At 43.2% G+C, this 19037-nt stretch overlaps 1 long non-coding RNA gene across 1 annotated transcript; it reads right to left on the bottom strand.

Moving 5' to 3' along the window:
• Positions 1-5402: 5402 nt before the first annotated feature.
• On the bottom strand, positions 5403-7353 carry LOC146891145 (uncharacterized). The gene is made up of 3 exons (XR_014997496.2): positions 7188-7353; positions 7027-7116; positions 5403-6523 (listed from the first exon to the last, which is right to left on the bottom strand). It is a non-coding gene; the product is annotated as an uncharacterized LOC146891145 (long non-coding RNA).
• Between the last annotated feature and the right edge of the window lie 11684 nt (positions 7354-19037).

Genomic DNA, 19037 nt, shown 5'->3' with positions numbered 1-19037 from the left:
ATAAGGATCAAATGACACCTGTACCTAGTCCCATTCTTCTTAAGAACTGTGTATGAGAGAGGTCAGGGGTGGGAGTATGAAGGAGAGAAAGAGGAAAGGGACAGAGGGGATGAGAGAGAGGGAAGAGGAGATGAGGAAGGAGAAAGAGGTGAAGCGGAGGAGTAAGAAAAGCAGGACCCAAAGAGAAGCTGATAGACTTAACTTCACAGTTTCATTGACACTCATCCTTCCTGAGCCCTCACAGCGGACAGCAGAAAAATGGATATGAAGGCACAGCTCTTGTTTTTCAAAGGCAAACAAGAAAATCTCCCTTGAGAGTGGATGTCACAGAAGAGGTTAGGAATGAAGGTACATCAAGGGGTGTTAGTCCTTACTGCTGCTGACCTTGGACTGGCCACTAAAAATGTCAAAGAGAATGCTTCCAATCCTCTGTATCTCAGAACATGAAATGTTTTATGTATACTGCCTTTATACATATGTATATATATATATATTTATATATAAATTTATTTTATATTCCAGCCACAATTACCCCCTTCCTTTCCTTCTTCTCCTCCCAGTCCTTCCCCTCCCACCCCACTCTGTTCCCACCCCCAGTCCATTCCTCTTCTCTTTTTGTTTAGGAAGGGGCAGGTCTCCCAAAAATATCAACAAAACATAGCATATCAAGCTGCAGTAAGACTAAGCACTTTCCCGTGTATTAAAACTGGGCAAGGCAACCCAGTATGAGAAGTAGGGTCCCAAAAGTCAGTAAAAGAGTCAGAGACAGTCCCGGCTTCCAATGGTAGGAGTCCCACAAGAAGACCAAGCTACACTGCAGAGTGCCTAGGTCAGTCCCATGCAGTCTCCCTGGGTGTTGGTTCAGTCTCTGTGAGGCCCTATGAACACAGGTAAGAGTCCTGCTGGCAGGCTGCTCCACCACTGTCCCATCCGTTGGACCCACTCTGCCACCCAAACCCACTGAACCCCATCATTCTTCCCCTGGTTAAACATCCCCTGCAAGAACAGAGCCTCTAGGGACACAAGCACTGCCTGAACCAATTGGAAGAAGAGACGAGCGATTGGTCTACCAGCTTAAACTGTCTCATCACCTTGCTGCATTAATCAAAATTTGATGTCCTTAAATTTGGCCAATTTGGACTTAAAATTTGGAAACTTTAACATAGTATTCTTTCATCATCATCATTATTAATTTGGCTTTTTTGAGATAGTATCTCACTATGACTCTGAGTGTCCGTGAACTCAATCACTATGTAGACCAGGCTGACCTCTAACTCTCAGAGATCCATCCGCCTTCACTTCCCAAGTGCTGGGATTAAAGGTGTGTGCCACTACTCTTGGCTGATTATCCTTTATTAAAAACACAGCATAATACTTTTCTAAATCAAGCTCTACATCTCATGAAAATTGTGGTACTGCCATAGTGTCCTCAATTTAAATGTTTCTAAGGCTATTTATTGCAATGCTATACACTGTATTTGTAATTAATTCCTTAGTAATCTTTTTATTGTTGTTTAATGTTATAAACTCTTTGAGCCAGAAAAAGAAATTATCATACCATAAACTGTAACATGAAACCCGGTATCCCAGAACCGGCAAGCCCCAATAAAAAATCACACACAGGACTCCATAAGATTATAAACTGATCGGCCCATTAGCTCAGGCTTCTTGTTAACTCTTATAGCTTATATTAACCCATTATTCTGATCTATGTTAGCCATATGGCTTGGTACCTCTTTCAGCTGTCAGTTCACATGTTGTTGCCTCTTCAGTGGTCTGTACAGGAATGGCGGAGGGAGCTTCCTGCTTCCCAGAATACTCCCAGTCTCTTTGTTCACCCCTACTTCCTGTCTGGCTTTCCCGCCTATACTGCCTGCCTGGCCAATCAGCGTTTTATTAAAATATGATTGACAGAATACAGACAATTCTCCCACACCATTTCCCTCTTTTTTTTTAAACAAAGGAAAATACCCATAGTCCATTTGTTGGGAATGTGGGTGTAGTATTTCAGGCTACTTCCTGCTGGTTGGGGGCGCTGATGATCTTATGGGGACCTAAAGAAAATTTAGAGTTATAATCAAGTCCTGACTGGAGTATCCTTGTGAGACCTGATTATCTCAGGCAGCGCCTTGAATCCGTTCTGGATGTATAACTCAGACAGCTGGGCCATCTGTTCCTACCGGAGGTTTCTCTGGTGGTCGTCCTTTGTCAAACTGAATTTTTCTTAACTCAGAATGAATCCACAGCCTCTCATTTTCTGTGGAAACAAAAGCAAAATCTCTTCTCCAAAGTAACATACCTTTTGACTTCAGTTTTAAAGCCAAGGTATTTTCAAAATACCTATCTTCGGTTAGTTCAGCAGCATTTATAAACAAAAGTCTTTTAGCAGCTGTTGCTCCTTCCTCAGCATTCAAAAAATTCAAAGAGAGCATAATAGTATACAGTATCAAGATTCTCTGTGTATTTTCCATCTTTATGTGGCTTTTTCTAACCTCTATTTCTTTTATTTTTACTTTTTGAGACAGGCTCTTTGTATATCTTTGTCCTGGAATAACTCTGTAGACCAGGCTGTCTTTGAACTCACAGAGATCCCTCTGTCTCTGCCTCCCCAGTGCTGGGCTCAAAGGTGTTTGCTACTACACCTTGAACTCACAGAGACCTGTCTGCTCTGCCTCCCAGGCATTGGAATTAAAGGTGTGTGCTACCACACCTTAAAGTCACAGAGGTCAATCTACCTCTGCCCTTTGAAGTCATAGAGGTCAACATACCTCTGCCTCCCAGGCATTGGGATTAAAGGTGTGTACCACCACACCCTATTTCTCCCTTTATTTTTTATTTTTAATGACTTTAACCTTTAGCCTTTTGTTCTTTAAAAAGATATGATGCTGGGATGCCCCGAGCGGCCTGCCGCCAGAGCAGTGTTCCCCGGGCAAGCGGCAGAGTCAGGCGGCTGGATACAGTGGACGGCAGAGTAAATGGACATAAGGCTATACCTAAAGCTAAACATTTATTACTTAAAGAAGAGGGAGACATTTATTACTTAAAGAAGAGGGAAACAGAGAGACATGGAGAAAAACATAGGGAGAGAAAGAGACACGTGTGTACACACCAAGAGATGGGAGACAGAGAGAGAGAGTTTAAGGTGGCGGCGAGGGAGGTCAGAAGTGGCTGGGGAGTGGGCGTGGTTAGTCCTTAAAGGCATCGCAAAGGAATAACATAGCCTGCATATATTTTTAACACACTGTAAACCATTTAGAGGTTTTCTTCATCTTTGAATCTCTCTTTACTGTATATCTCTCTTTTTCTGACTACATGAGACTTTAATTTACTAAGCAATATGGAGAGCCGTGGCTTTGATGGCTAGATCCATCCCATTCCTTAGCTCTCCAGCCTCATGGCGGAGGTACCGCTGGAGCCATTTTTCTTGCCACAAACTGTGACGCTTCAAGGTCCCTGCCAACAAGCAAGCTGTAGCATTCTGCTCACAGACCACACTCAGTCAGACTGCCTGCCCAAAAGAGTCAGAGTTTGCCCTGGTAGGATGGCCCAGAAAGCCGACATTTTAAAACAGTGTAGCCTTTTTTTTTTTTTTTTTGCTATGGCTGAAAACCAAAAAGCATGCGTTCAGCTTTTCCTAAACACAGTTTAAGTGTTTAGTGGTGGACCTCTTAAAAGAACTGCAAAGTTTTGCAGCTAAAGCTGAGTCAGGAAGCCTCTCTTAGATGAGAGTGCTTGCTTGCCTCTAGCAAGCAGAGCAGACCCGAGAAATTGCTGCTACCAAGAAACCATGCATAAAGCTGTTATTTTGTTCTAGAATTACTTCCCAAGCTGTCTCAGGCTTTATGTGGATACAGTTGTCCACACGTTGGCGCCATATGTAACATGAAGCCCGGTACCCCACAACCGGCAAGCCCCAATAAAAAATCACACACAGGACTCCATAAGATTATAAACTGTTTGGCCCATTAGCTCAGGCTTCTTGTTAACTCTTATAGCTTATATTAACCCATTATTCTGATCTATGTTAGCCACATGGCTTGGTACCTCTTTCAGCTGTCAGTTCACATGTTGTTGCCTCTTCAGTGGTCTGTGCAGGAATGGCGGAGGGAGCTTCCTGCTTCCCAGAATACTCCCAGTCTCTTTGTTCCACCCCTACTTCCTGTCTGGCTTTCCCACCTATGCTGCCTGCCTGGCCAATCAGCGTTTTATTAAAATATGATTGATAGAATTCAGATAATTCTCCCACACCAGTAAACAAGTCTCCAACCCAGTGTCTGGAGCATAACAGGTGTGTGAAGGGCCTGCACACCTATGAGTGTTCACACCCATTGTTTATAATGACAACAACGGGCTTTCCATCATTATCAGAGTCATCTTGTAACTGAGGTGATTTAAATGTGAGTGGTCCCCATAGGCACATATGTTTGAATACTTGGTCCCCAGTTGGTAAGGATTAGAAAGTGTGGCCTTGTTGGAGAAGGTGTGTCATGGGTCCTGCACTGTTCCAAATGTCTCTACTACATCCTTAGGCACAACTTGAAGAAAGTTGGGAGGTACTTTTAGCTACAGGCATTTTGCTATTGCTGCAAAGCAAACTAAACCTTGGAGGAAGTGTGAGTAGCCGTTGTTCCAGGAGACACTCGGCCCATAAGAAACCCTGCAAGCTGTGCTCTAAAGGAACTGGGGAGAAGGTCCACTGGGATTCCCAGGGTCATGACTCTCTTTCTTTCTCCACACGTAGACACAGGATATCCTTTTTTCCACACTTAAATATCCTTTATGATGGACACAGGATATTCTTCAGGGACCCAGGATTTCCTTCAAGAGTTTCTTTCTCAAACATATATTTGAGCTGAGGCTGAATCCAGATCGACGAGCAATAACTTGCCATTAGTAGACAGCACAGCTTGTAGTTACACATTGTTAATGAGAAACCAGAGAAAGCAAAACTTACCCAGATTTTTTTAAAAGCTAAGATTCGTGGGGTGAGCAGCAACTGACCCTTAAAGACGCCACATTTCACCAACCAAACCAGACACAATCTTGACTTTGGTTGTTTGGTAAGGTGTATGGAGCAAGGAATTAAGCTGAGGAAGAGCAAAGTTTTTTTTCATGAAAACCTGAGCCTTCATGAAACCTAACCCCACCATGACTCTAATAAAATTTATTACATACCTCCACCATGGTGAGGTCCCATCCTGAGGTCTGTTACCTCTCAAACATGCTTCTGCTTGAATGGGTTCATGGTACAATGTTCTCAGGGGTTTTGAGACTCTTCTGGACATGGTGGATTGTTCTTTTCATGTTAATTCATATATACTTTGATAACTTAAGGTTTATACCCTATCAGCAGTTTTATCTTGTCCCCATGTGTAATAGCACAGATTGATTACACAGAATGATAAACTTCTGGATATTTTATTACACCCATATGATGTGCCTTGGTCAACCTTCCTTATCCCTTTGCTCCTTCCCTTGCTGTGATCTCTTAATTTTCCTAAACAGCCTGTTTTTACTTTTGTCATCTCTCCATGAGGTTCCACAAGTGTAAGATGATATTGGACAGCTGTCTCTCTGCACCTTATTGCCCTTGATGACCTACTACAGTTCCATTTTGTTCTTTCATATTTGTGCCTGGCTTTTATTCACTTCGGAGTTTCTAGGGTTTCTCTCAATATAAGTGTGCCAATTTTATCTACAACAGCTGTGAACACTTTACAATATGGCGTACCTTAACTCACGTAGCCATCCTCCCACTGACGGGCACCTGTTAGCAAACGGAGCTTCAGTGAGCAGACCAGTAGATGTTCATGCATTGAGAGTGGGGAAGAGAATGAGCCATGGGTCTGCACTTCAGATCTGTCCTACTCAGTCTTACAAAGCTATTTAGCCTCCACACGCTCCGATTTTCCTTTGTGTGAAATGGGGAATAGCAACTTTAAGTGAGTATTTTGAGGATCAAGTTATTATGTATGAAGTACCTTATTGCCTGAATCATAAGCACCTGATAATATTTATATTATTTGAAAGAGCATATGCCTTTGGGCACAGATGTGAGTGCAGTTATATGTCACTCCGTGGTAGAGATACAGTCTGCGCGTGGATATTGAGAATGTACATACACTACAGCTATGACATCAATGGACAAGATAATCACTTGGGAACAGAGTTGTCTCTATAGCATTTTACTGTCCCGTAATGTGGAACACTACCACGTAGCTTGAGGCTAATTCCTAGAATTAAAATTACTAAGGTAATTTACCATGTTCCTTTAGAAACAGACTCTGAAACACGGGTCTAAATGCACATGGTTATTTGGGTGGTAAAAGAGTCCAGTATGGGAAGGCAGATGAGACAGGGAAGGGAAGGCACTCAATAGAGGGCACACTGCAGGTCAGTTATTCTTATGTGTGGTGAAGTTCAGACCTGCTCAGCCGACTCTGGAAACTTGTCTAGATGCCTCCCAGGGTGAACACCAGTGTAGTAAGAAGCCGCTCGTTTGTTTTTCCGGCTGCCCGGACTCCTGAAATAATCACACAGAAACTATATTATTTAAATCACCACTTGGCCAATCACTTAAGTGTATTGTTAGCTAGTTCTTACATCTACTATTAACCCATTTTCAGTATTTTGTATTTTACCATGAGGCTTGTGGCCTACCGGCAAGGTTTCAGCATGTCTGTCTCTGGCGGCGGCTCCATGGCTTCTCTAAACTCTGCCTTCCTCCTCCCAACATTTAGTTTAGTTTCCCCCACCTAGCTAGCTCTTTTCTGCCCGATCACGAGCTCCAGACAGTTTCTTTAGTAACCAATGATATCCACAACATACAGAGGGGAATCCCACATCACACCAGGTTTGTGGGGCACTCCCTGGCTGATGACCCTCTCTAGGAGCAGTGACTTCAAGGGTCAAGCAGAGGCACAGCTGCCAGTGACCTACCAACAATAATCTGTAGACACCTTTAAACAAAACAGCTGGAAGCCATCCAGATGTTTGTGGTCGCTGTGGGAGAAAAGCTCTGTATACCTGGTTTGTAGAATAGTCCTCCTCTTAGGGCAGACCTGTGCAGACCTGGGTTGCTTTGGTCAGAGTGGCAGCCACACAGGCACTAAGCAGCTGGAAGGCAGTGGAGAGAACATGGTCAGATCACTGGTCACATCTGCAGGGTTGGAATCCACCCAACTCACCCTGTCTGTCTGCATATGGCCAGAGGGGCTTCCTGAAGCTCTTTCCACGAACCAGCTTCCCCTGTCTGCTGTCTTTCATGGCCACCAGTGAAAGGGACTGCTTGGTATAAGCAGTCTGCTCTCAGCTCAGAGACTAGGCATCTATGAATCTGCCCTGTGAATTTTATCTTCTGACAGATGTTTATAGGAGCCCTTCTGTGAGGTCATAGGTGTGTCCTGAGGGAGAGACATTGCCATAACAAGTTGGGTAATGGGTGGAGCTGGGCGTCAGCTGACATAATTTAGTTGTCCCCTCCAGACATACTCCTAGCTGGTCACAAGCTTGGCACCCGCTCACTGTATAATGGGATATTGCCGTGCCTGTACAACCTAATGGCTTGGAGGACTTGACAGCAAAGACCGCACGGCGAGCCACCTGGTCACACAGTCCCTCGGTACCCCACCCCAGGCTTTTTGAATGCTCAGATCACTTCCTATTGGTAGCTTGTCATATTTTCTTCTCAATATATTGATGATATGAAGAGCCACCAGAAAGCTCCACCATCTATACAGTTCTCACCACATCCTTAGCGGGCATGGTATTCTGGGCAGGTTGTATAAGTTGGTGACAACTCCCCTGCAGTTCAGCGGGTGATTACATCTTGAAACCAGGCCACGCAGAAACCTAAGGGCACAGGGTCCAGGCTGGGCGTGGAGAATTTCCGCTACCACACGGCTGAGTTGCTCCATCCTGAGTCCTGCATCTTCTTTGCGTGCACCCTCGTTTTCTCAGGGTACCACCAGACACTAGGTCTTCGGGACTCTGGGGTGTTTGAAGCACTTCGCTTTTCTTTCACTTGCATGAAAGTGCATATATTATGACTTGAATGAAAGCTACTGACAGGCTTCTCGCTGTAGATGTTAATTGGCAATGCTGACTGTTCTTTCTGCCTAGTTGGCCGTTTTTCTGATGTGTTTTTAAATTTTCTCTCTACTCAGGAAACTACTCTAATGACTTATAAGTTGTTTTCCATTTCCATTTTTCTTGTTTGGTGTTTATGGGTCTTTTTGCTTTTCTGAAAGATTTCTTTTCTATAGTTTCAACTTAAGCCTGTCTTTAATATTTCTAATTTTTAATGATGTTCATTAAAATATCCCCATTAATACCATTACAAAAATAATTCTGTTTCTTCTACTAATCTATTTTATTTTCATTATCTACCTATATTCTTATAAGTAAATTAAATTTGAATCAGATTTTCAGGAAATGATGCTTGCTTACTTCCAACTGTTTTCCCGTCTTGGTTGTCATAAAGACAGTTATAAAAACCTCAGCACACAGTGAGGTGCCTAGTGTACAGTAGGTGTTTTTACCATTCTTTCCTTCTCTGAGAACAAACACATTACATAAGCTTACCTTTATTTTTAAACAAATTTTAGACGTGCTTTTAATTTTCAGAGTTCTTCCATCATGCTGTCTTCCGTTGGTACCGGCTACAGCTAGAAGCCAGAACTGATGCGTCATCATTAGCTGAGCCCACACTTTGTTCAGGCGTCCTCACACCCTCTGTCCTACGCCCTCTTCCTGCTCTAGGATTCCAACCAGAATACTGCATTATATTCTGTCATGTTTTCTCTAGGCAGTGACAGTTTCTGGTTTTTTTTAACTGTTTGATAATTTCACACATGCATATAATGTGTTTGATCAAATCCACTCCTCATCACTTCCTCTCCAGTTTCTCCCCATCCCTCTTACCAATTTTATCTCCCAACTTTGTGTGTGCGTTTGTGTATTTTCGAACCCACTGAATCCATTTAGTGACGCCTGTGTGCACGTAGGTACAGGACAATCTACTGGAGCATGGGTAGCCTTTCAGGGGTCACATCCTTGTAGAAAACTTACTCTTCACCCCGCAGCAACCGTAACTTGCCGACAGCTCCTCAGCAAGGGGTGGGATTTATGAGGCTCTCCCCATCCAAGCGAGAGTTTTGACTGGCTTGCTCTAGTGCAGGTCGCATGCATGTAGTGCATTCATGTGTGTGCAGTGCGCTCTCATGTCTGACAAAAACTGTTTCTCTACAGATGTACACACCACTGGCTCTTACAAAGTTTCTGCTTCCTTTGTGATGAGCCCTGAGCTTTGCAGGGAGGAGATGTGATGTAAATGACCCATTTAGAACTGAGCGATTTGACCAGTTATAGGTCTCTGTACCTACAGTCTACTACAGAAAGATACTCTTGTGGTGAGGATGGGGGGATGCAGTTGAACCATCCCTGCAATTTCTTGAGTCCCTTGCTTTTTCTAACACTATAATTTTAAATAGGATTTGTGGTATGTTTTGAAACATTCTTCTCTTTGAATTGTCCCATTATTACATTGGGGCCATGGATCTTAGGGAGGAAAATCATAAAGGTAGAGGTTCGTCTTCTTGTCAGTGGAGGGATATGCTGTCAGTGTGGCCTTGCATAGCAGGTGTGAACAGGTCCTGATTAGCTGCTCAGGTGTCTTCATTAATTTCTCTGTCTTCACATCCACTACACTCTGAGAGGAAGTCACTGTGCAAAGTTACAGAGAGGGGATGAACGCCCACGTCCTTGGGATGAGGCATCTCTATAAGGGATTTAATGTTCTGTTCAACAGATTGTCATTTTTGCCCACTAATTTATCTGTTTATGTAAATATGGACATGAGGATGTTACTTTTGCACTTTGGTCATATCTAATATTGTTTTATTTTATTGTTCACAGTGACCCACTCCCTTGATGGGCTTCTGTGACCCTCTGACACCAGACAGACAGAAATAACTACTGGAAATCAGTATTTCCTGTATGATATTTACATAGACTTAAGTGCCCTCTTATTAGCTCGAATTACAAATTAGATTGCTATAATATGGCTCATTCTGTACATGGCATGAGGCTCCTTGGGTCTGGGTAAGTGTGTCCTGGGAGTGGTCAGAAATTCCTTAGGAAAAATATAAGTGGTTTTTCTAATTCTTTGCAGACTAAGGAACAAAAGCAAACATGAGATGCCCAGCAAGATGAAGTGAATCTGTCATAAGAACTGCTGACATCCAGTACCTGAACCTCTCCACCATTGGAACTTGATTCTCACAGGGATCCAGTTCTCCGTGACCACAAATGTCCTTGATGATGAAAGGGGCATCTTGTGACTTCAATCAAATCCAGCTTGCTATGCACAGGAAACAGCTGGCATTTTCCTCGGGCACTGATTAATGCAGAAACACTTAGTCTCTTAGCTAATGTGAATAATTGTAAGAGAACCTACTTGACTTTATAAGAAATCAATCCAATGTGATCGGTGTCTATATTCCACACAAGAGCCACACCTCCTAAGACCTCACCTCTGAGAAGATGTAGCACAGGATTGATATTCAGGTGCATAAGGGGCTAACCAGGGCCCCCAGTTCCCAGCTTTCTGGTGCACCAGACATAAGAAGGGTGTAAGGAACCATGCCAGATGAGCTCTCCTGCCCCCACACACATACTTTTAAAACAGTTCTTAGAACTGCATGCTGAGTTACCAAGTCTTTTCACTGGTGTGGCTTGACCATTCCAGAGACCCCAAAGCCTGTCTTCATAGTGATACACTTCCTCCAACAAAGCCATCCCTCCTCCAACAAGGCGACGCCTCCTAATTGTACCACATCCTAAGCTTATGGGGGCCACAACCACATACTGCTCCCTGGTAACCCATAAACTTGTAACAATATCATAATTCAAAATCCATACCGTCTAACTTCAAAAGTCCCCATAGTCTAACATGTTTAAAGTCCAAAGTTCAAAGTAATCCCCCATAAAATCAAAATCACAAAGCAGAACACATACTTGAAAGACATACTGGTACAGGATATACCATTCCAAAACGTAGGGAAGGGAGCATAGGGAGGAAATACTGGCCCAAAGCAAGGCCAAAATCAACGTGGGCAAACTCCAAACTCTGCACCCCCATGTCCAACGCCAAAATGCTCTCCAGATCTCTAAGTCCTCTCTGCTCTGTTGACTCTAACACACTTGGTTCCACTTGGTGGTTCCACTCCCTGTTAGCAGCTCTCCTCAGCAGGTGTCTCAGGACTCTGGCATCTTCAGCATCTTGGGGTCTCCAAGGCAATCCAGGTTTCAACTTCACAACTTCACACAAGAGCCTCTCTGGCCTCCATTCCAGGACACCCCTGACACATGCCTGGCCTCAGGAGCTTTCCTTAGTCATTGAGGAAGGTTCTACAATGTATTTTTTTCTATCCTTGACTCTAAAGCCAGAACCACGTGGCCAAAGCTACCAAGTTCTGCTGCTCTCTGGGGCTGGAACATGGTCGTCCTCATTCAATTACCATTGCCAACTTTCTGTTCTTGCTGGTTTCCTTCACTGTCTAGGCTTGGCTGTCCTGAAATTTGATCTGTAGACCATGCTGGCCTCAAACTAAGAGATCCACCAGTCTCTGCCTTCCAAGTGCTGGGATTACAGGCATTCACCATCACACCTGACTCTACATTTTCTTTAATTCCTTTTTACAAGTTGGAAGCTTAGCTGATGGAATCCTGCCCTGAGGTCACAACTCCCTTTATTCTATTTCTTAGTCCGTTTATCTTCTTGAACACAGAACTTAACTTTATTCTACTTCCTGGTACTCCTTTTCTCCTCAAATTGTGTATTTTGTATTTTCCCTTTTTGAGCTTGCTCCTTTTCATTATAAATCTTCATTAGTGTTACTACTAACAACCACATGACAGAGTCTATACTAGGCTGTTTTGAGATTAACTTAGCCAATGCAATTAATCCAAAACTCTTCACTTTAGCCTCAGGCAGACTCTTCAGACAAGGGCAAAAAAACAGGCACATTCTTCACAATGTGAAGAGAATCACAAGAATGATTTCTAGGTCACATATTAATATTCTCTTCTGAAACTTCTTGATCCAGGTACCCATGGTTCAAATTACACTCAGCACCACTCTCTTCCATGATCCTACTAGTACGTCTCATTAGGCAGCACTTAAAGTGTTCAATTGATTTTCTAATCCACAGTCCCAAGGTCCATATTCCTTCAAACAAAAGCAAGGTCAGGCCTCTCACAGCAACACCCCAGTCCAACTGTTGTCTTAGGGTTTCTACTGCTATGAAGAGACACCATGACCATAAGAGCTCTTATCAAGAAAAGCATTTAATTGGGGTGACATTTAATAGAGGTTTAGTCTATTATCATGGTGGGGAGGCATGGTGACAAGCAGGCACACATAGCACTGGAGGAGGAATTGAGAATTCTACATCTTGATTCCACAGGAAACAGGAAGTGAACTGAAACAATGGGCTGCCTTGAGCATATGAGACCTCAAAGACCGCCTCCACAGTGACACACTTCCTCCAACATGGCCACACCCACTCCAATGAAGCCACACCTCCTAATAGTGCTACTTCCTATGAGCTTATAGGGAACAATTATATTCAAATTACCACACTGCCATGATGATAATGGACTAAACCCCTAAAACTACAAACCACCTAACTAAATGTTTTTCTTTACAAAAGTTGTCATGGTCATGCTATCTCTTCATAACAGTAGAAACCCTAACCAAGACATGGTCTCACCACATCATTCTACTTGTCCTGGAATTCATTCTGTAGACGAGGTTGGACTTAAAATCAGAGATCTACCTGCCTCTGCCTCCCAAGTGCTGGAATTAAAAATGAGCTATACTTCTGGGCGGTGGTGGCGCATGCCTGTAATCCCAGCATTCAGGAGGCAGAGGCAGACAGATCTTTGTCAGTTCGAGGCCAGCCTGGTCTGCAAGAGTTAGTTCCAGGACAGGCTCCAAAACTACAGAGAAACCCTGTCTCAAAAAATTGAGCTATACTATAATTTTAATCTCAGCACTCAGGAGGTAGAGACTGATGGGTCTCTGAGTTTGAGGCCAGCCTGGTCTACGGAGTTAGTTCCAGGACAGGTAGGGCTGTTGCATAGAGAATGTTTGTCTCAAAAAATTAAAGGAAGAAAAGAAGGAGAGAAGGAAGGATGGAAGGAAGGAAGGGAGAGAGAGAGAGAGAGAGAGAGAGAGAGAGAGAGAGAGAGAGAGAGAAAAGAAAGACCAAATTAAAAAAAATACTTAGCTGGTCATATTTCCATTTCAAAGTTACAGAAACAGAGATTTGAAGGGGTTTGTACTAGTAAGCTTTCGCTTTGTTGTAACAAGATTCCTAACAAAAGTAACTTAAAGAAGGAAGGTTTTATTTTGACTCTCAGTTTTGGGATACAGTCTATTATCACCCAGGGAAGGCTTAGATTCAGGATTTTGAGGTATGTGGTCACACTGCATCCACAGTCAGGAGAGAGAGAGAGAGAGAGAGAGAGAGAGAGAGAGAGAGAGAGAGAGAGAAAGGTTGCTCAGTTCACTTTCTCCTTTGTATTCAGTCTGAACTCAGACCCTGAAATGGTGCCACCTACAATCAAGATGGGTTTTCCCTGGCACAGTCGGGTGGTGCATGCCTTTCTTTTCAGTACTCAGGAGACAGGTGTATGTGAAGCTCTGTGAATCTAAAGCTAGCCTAAATTCTATAAAGCAAGTTATGGACCTGTCAAAGTCATAGAGTGAAACTCAGTCTCAAAAAATAAAATAAAAATAGGTGAGTCTTCTCTATTCAGTTGAATCTTTCTGAAAGCACCCTTACAGACACACCCAGAGGTACATTTCCATAGTGATCCCAATTCCTAATGAGCTGGCAACAAGATTAACTCACAAATAATTGCTGTTTTCCTCATATTATTCAATTTACAGAATGGAACTTTCTGTTGTTTGGGGGAATCATTCCTGGATAAATTTAACTCCCTAGTTCATCTTTCTCCACTTCAGTGGAAGTTCTCAAAACTGGCAGCAGGCATGAGAATCATTCGAGAAGATTTATAACAAAAATAATGGTGCTGAGGTCTAATGATTCTGGAGTACAGGGTAGGCACAAGCCGTTTCTAAGAGTTCCCCTGGGAGTGCTGTGTCTCCTTCCTCTTACCCTTTTAAGTGGAATTGTGTAATGTCCTTGCAGATTTGAACATTGCTTTATGCAGTCCTTTAATTCTTAAGCCAAACCAAGTAGGAACCAACACTCTTATTTCATAAAAGAGAAAAAGTGGGACTCAAGGAGTCTGAAACTCTTAACCCAATATTGCAAAACCAGCTTCGGAGACCCAGGAGAATTTGGAAAGGGCCCTTTAGCCTCATCCTAATTTACGATCTATTGCACTCCACTCTTCCACGTCTTCTGATGTATTTCCCAGTCCATCTGCAAGGACCACTTGAATGGCATTCAGAACTATTGAGTAAAGATGGATGGCAAGGAGGAGGAGCTTGAGGAAAGAGTCATTAGTAAGGAGCTGTGAGTTCGTAATAAGAACAGAAACATGGAGATAGAAGAAAAACCTTGCGGAGTGGTTTTATGTTTTTAAATCTCGGGTTCCTGAGCATCGCATATCTATGCCACTGTTTTATAATTAGAGTAAGATTGTGTTGCACAGGAGTTCTGTAAGATGGAGGGTGTTGTGCCATTGCTCTTCCTCTCATGATGATCAAGTTTGAGGGCTGTGGTAATCTCAGGGATGCAACAAGCTCCCACAGCTTTGATGACTTAGAATTGTAAAAAAAAAAAAAAAGTCTTCTCATCCAGTTCTGGAAAGCCAAAGCTGAACTCAAGGCCCACAGCTCGCTGAAGGCTGGAGAAAAGGAGCGCCTGCCTCTTCCAGCTAAGAGGCCCTGCTTGTGCCAGCCACTCCTGTCTCGACCTGTTGGCTTCACAGTTCCCTTCAGCTTTCACATCCTTCTCTGCTTTTCTCTCTTAAGGTCATGTATGGTTGGATTTAGTAACCCGCTGGGTAATTCTATCTCAGACCCCTGTGGCTAAGATCTTTACAACTGCCAAGATGATACTTGCTAGTACTTTAATACCAACTTTTCTAGAAATAAGCATGTGGGCACATCTTTTGGGGACCAACATTCTATTTTTTTTTTATTTTTTAAACAATCTTATTTTACATACCTATCCCAGTTCCCTCTCCCTCCTGTCTTCCCACCCCTCCCACCCTCTCCCCACACCATCCCCACCTGACTCCTCAGAGAGGGTGAAGCCTCCCATAGGAAGTCCACAAAGCCTGGGGGAACAACACTTAACTCCTTGCATATCTGAGTAACTAATTACTCCTTGCTCATAGATTGTCCTAAATCTTCACCACAGCAGCTAAAATCTTGGTTCACCTATCGGCCCTACCATGTCTGCCAGCGTAGGACTCTGTACATTCCAGAATGCTCCCCACACTCTCCCAAGCTTTTTCTTTCTATTCCCCGTCTCCCACTTGCCTCTCTTCTTTCTGAATCTTGCTGGTTTTCACTCTCTCCTGTCGGACTCAGCAGCCATTGTGAAATTACTTTTCTTCGTAAGTCTTTTAAACTCTCGACTTTCTGTCTTGACCTTCACAGTCACAGCTGAATGCCTGTCTGCATTTCTGAACAAGTACCCATGCATTTGGATAGTGACTCATTTATCGCCCTGCTGGACACTGCCTCTGTTTCATAGCCATGTTTTGAGCATGCCAGGTTCTCACAAGAGCTGAAGTGCCTTACTTCAGTGCTGTTGATCTGTCTTACACTCTTCGCTGAGGCATTTCTTTACCAACCCTACCGTATTAGTTACTTTTCCTACTGCCATAATAAAAGTACCATGACAAAAGCAGCTTTGAAAGGGCTTAGTTTGTCTCACACTGTAAGATACAGTCCACCATGGCGGAGAGAGAATGACCCCAGGAGCATAGGGTAGCTGCTCACGTGGAACCTGCAGTCAGAAGGTAGAGGAAGATGAACGCTGACCCTCATTTCACTTTCTCCTCTATATTCAGCTCAGACCCCGCTTCCCTGAATGCTCATGCCCATATTTAGGGTGGTTGTCACCACGTCCACGAACCTAATCTGGACAACCCTTCACAGGCACACCCCGAGGCTTGTCTCCTGGGTGGCTCTAGGTTGTCATGTGGTTGTCTATATTAAGTACCACATTCACTATTTGTCATCATTGGCTTGGGGGCTGTTTTTCTTATTTTCTCACTCGAAGTTTATTTAGTGGTGATTAAATTCCACATCTAGGAAGGACTTTTTCCAATGCGAATTCTTTTCATAGTGGAGAGCTTGTAGCTGGCTGTCATAATGCTACCAAATTGTTAAGGTCACCTTCTTCCTGACACTCTGGACAAGGTGGCAAGGTCTTCAGAGGGCCGCGTTAACCTGAGTTGCAATACATGCCCAGCAACCTTTACTAATGAAGAGTGCACTGGCAATTTTCAGATAGATCTGAGGAAAAGAAAACAGTAAGTAGACATTTCATTTCCATATCATTTATTCTTTTATGTTATTAGTCTTTTTTTCCCCAAATTTTATCCTCTGTATTCAATGTTTACAAGTCAACAAATAAGTCAAGGGAATGTTAATGATGGCATGCCATAGCTGGAAGACTGGGTATGGGTGGCCACCTCCTATTGGTGGAGAAAGGATGCTTGAACTCCATAATCCTAGTTTCATTGTCTACAAAAGGGGATCAACAGTGTTTGTAACACTGAAGTATGATAAATAATCTCTTCTGGTGGCAGGAGAGGAATTAGAGGAGGAAGTATCAAGAAACAAACAGAAACCTAAACATACTTTTGCCCAAAAGGACACAGTGGTCCACATCCCATAAGAATTCTAATTTGTGACATCATTTTATCAAAATATTCTAATTTTATTTGAACAACAACATAACATACTTTTTGGAAGAAAATATAATTTGTCTTTTATAGCCATAGAAGACAACCAGCTACCCTCCATAGCAGACACTCAGAAGCTTCTGAGAAGTGTCACAGTGGTCGAGGACATTTAGAAAGCTGAGAATTGGATGTCATTTTCTGGCAGACTTGCAGGATCAAAATGCCATTTGCTAGTTAACAGGATTAAACTGATGATAATCTCAAAACTACACAAGAAAATTAAATTTATTTGGCTCTTCAAAGCATTATTTTCCATTTTGATCAAAAGCAAAGTATGCTTCTTGGTATAAACATTTTCATTTTTAAATTAGACAAACAATATGTACCTATTTTCTCATTACGTATAGATAATCTTTATTTTAAGAACAAAACTGTTAGACTTAAGAGATTTGAAGAACATAGAAAATACTATTCAAATACTAGGGATCATCAAATTTGCCTTCTGTAGTCTTTTTGTATCCAGAATCAAGGGGATTTGGGAACAGTTAAAGAATTTTATTGAAACAGTAGTTCTTAAAAGTTTTCCTTGAATTATTTTAATACTTTATACAATAAAATTTTAATTATTCATGAGAAAGTACTGACTACTTAGAGATTAGTTCTTAGTCATGCACAAAGCATTTCACGTATCTGCAAAAGCCACTGGATACAAACACTGATGTGGAAACACATGATGCTAAATTAAGCTGTTATCATCATCATCATCATTGTCTTAGGATTTCTATTGCTGTGAAGAGACACCATGATCACAACAACTCTAAAAGGAAAACATTTAGTTGAGGTGACAGCTCATAGTTCAGAGGTTTAGTCTATCATGGGGAGAATGGCGGTGTGCAGGCAGACATGGTGCTGGCTACATCTTGATGAGAAGGCAACAGGAAGTGGACGGAGACACTGGATGTGGCTTGAGCATACACAAGACCACAAAGTCCACCTCCACAGTGACGCACTTCCTCCAACAAGACCACACCTGCTTTGACAAGGCCGCGCCTCCTAATAGTGCCACTCCCTTTGGGGTCATCTTCTTTCAAACCACCACAATTACCATTTTTCTAGGGTCTAGAGTAGCCCAGTCTGGATTCGGGCTTTCTATGTAGTCAAAGACAACCCTGAGATCCTCCTTCCTTCACCCCCCAAGTGCTTAGACTATACACATATCACTGCACCCAGCTGGATTAAACTATTATTAAAATATTGGTTTCTCCGGACAAGCACTGCTCTGAGCTCTGAGAGTCCTGTGGAAGAAAGGGAGGAAGGACTGTATGAGCCAGGGGACCATGGTGGGAGAAACAACAGAGCCAGTGGACCCGCGCTCGTGGGAGGTCACATACACTGGACCAACAGTCAGGGAGCCTGCACAGGACCGACCTAGGTCTTCTGCATGTGTGTGACAATCCTGGAGCTTGGTCTCTTAGCAAGGCTTCTAACAGTGGGAGCAGGGCCTCTCCCTGGTGCTTAGCTAGTGGTTGGCAACCTGTTTCCCATGCTGGATTGCCTTGCCCCACCTAGACATAAGGGGAGGAGCTCTGCCCTGTATCAACTTGATGCACCATGCTTTGTGCAAGCTTGTGGGAGGCCTGCCCCTTTCTAAATGAGATGGAGGAGTAGAGGATTTGGGGGGGTAGATGGGAAAGAAAAAGGGTGGGAGGGAGGGGAAACTGGTTGGTATAGAAAATAAATGAAAAAAATGTTATTTAAATAAAAAAATTAAAATTTTGGTTTCTCTCTGTGGTCTTGTCACCTGCTAAATCAGGCAGGCTGGAGACAGCCCTCATCATCAACCACAAGAAAACAGTGTATATGCAGCAGATCCATGTGGGCCTGCACTGCCGTTCCCTGAACCCAGGCCTCTTCAACTCCTTCATTACCACTTCGAGCTTACATTGAAGCCAGGCAGAGCTGGAGGCTGGGGAGAAAATGGCTGTGCATCCCGGAACTCCTGGCTCTGCTTAAGCCACGACTTAGCCCAGCATCTGAGCTACTCACAGGCTGTCATGAAGATTGCTCAGCATTTAAGGAATCTACCACACGGTGGTGAAACCACCAGCTCCTACCCTCGGGTCACTGCACTGCATCAC

Source organism: Myodes glareolus, chromosome 17 (assembly GCF_982192425.1).
Source record: "Myodes glareolus chromosome 17, mMyoGla1.1, whole genome shotgun sequence".
In the NCBI taxonomy this organism is placed as follows: domain Eukaryota; kingdom Metazoa; phylum Chordata; class Mammalia; order Rodentia; family Cricetidae; genus Myodes; species Myodes glareolus.
Note: the sequence above shows the minus strand (reverse complement) of the source record. Positions and strands in the feature narration are given on the sequence as shown.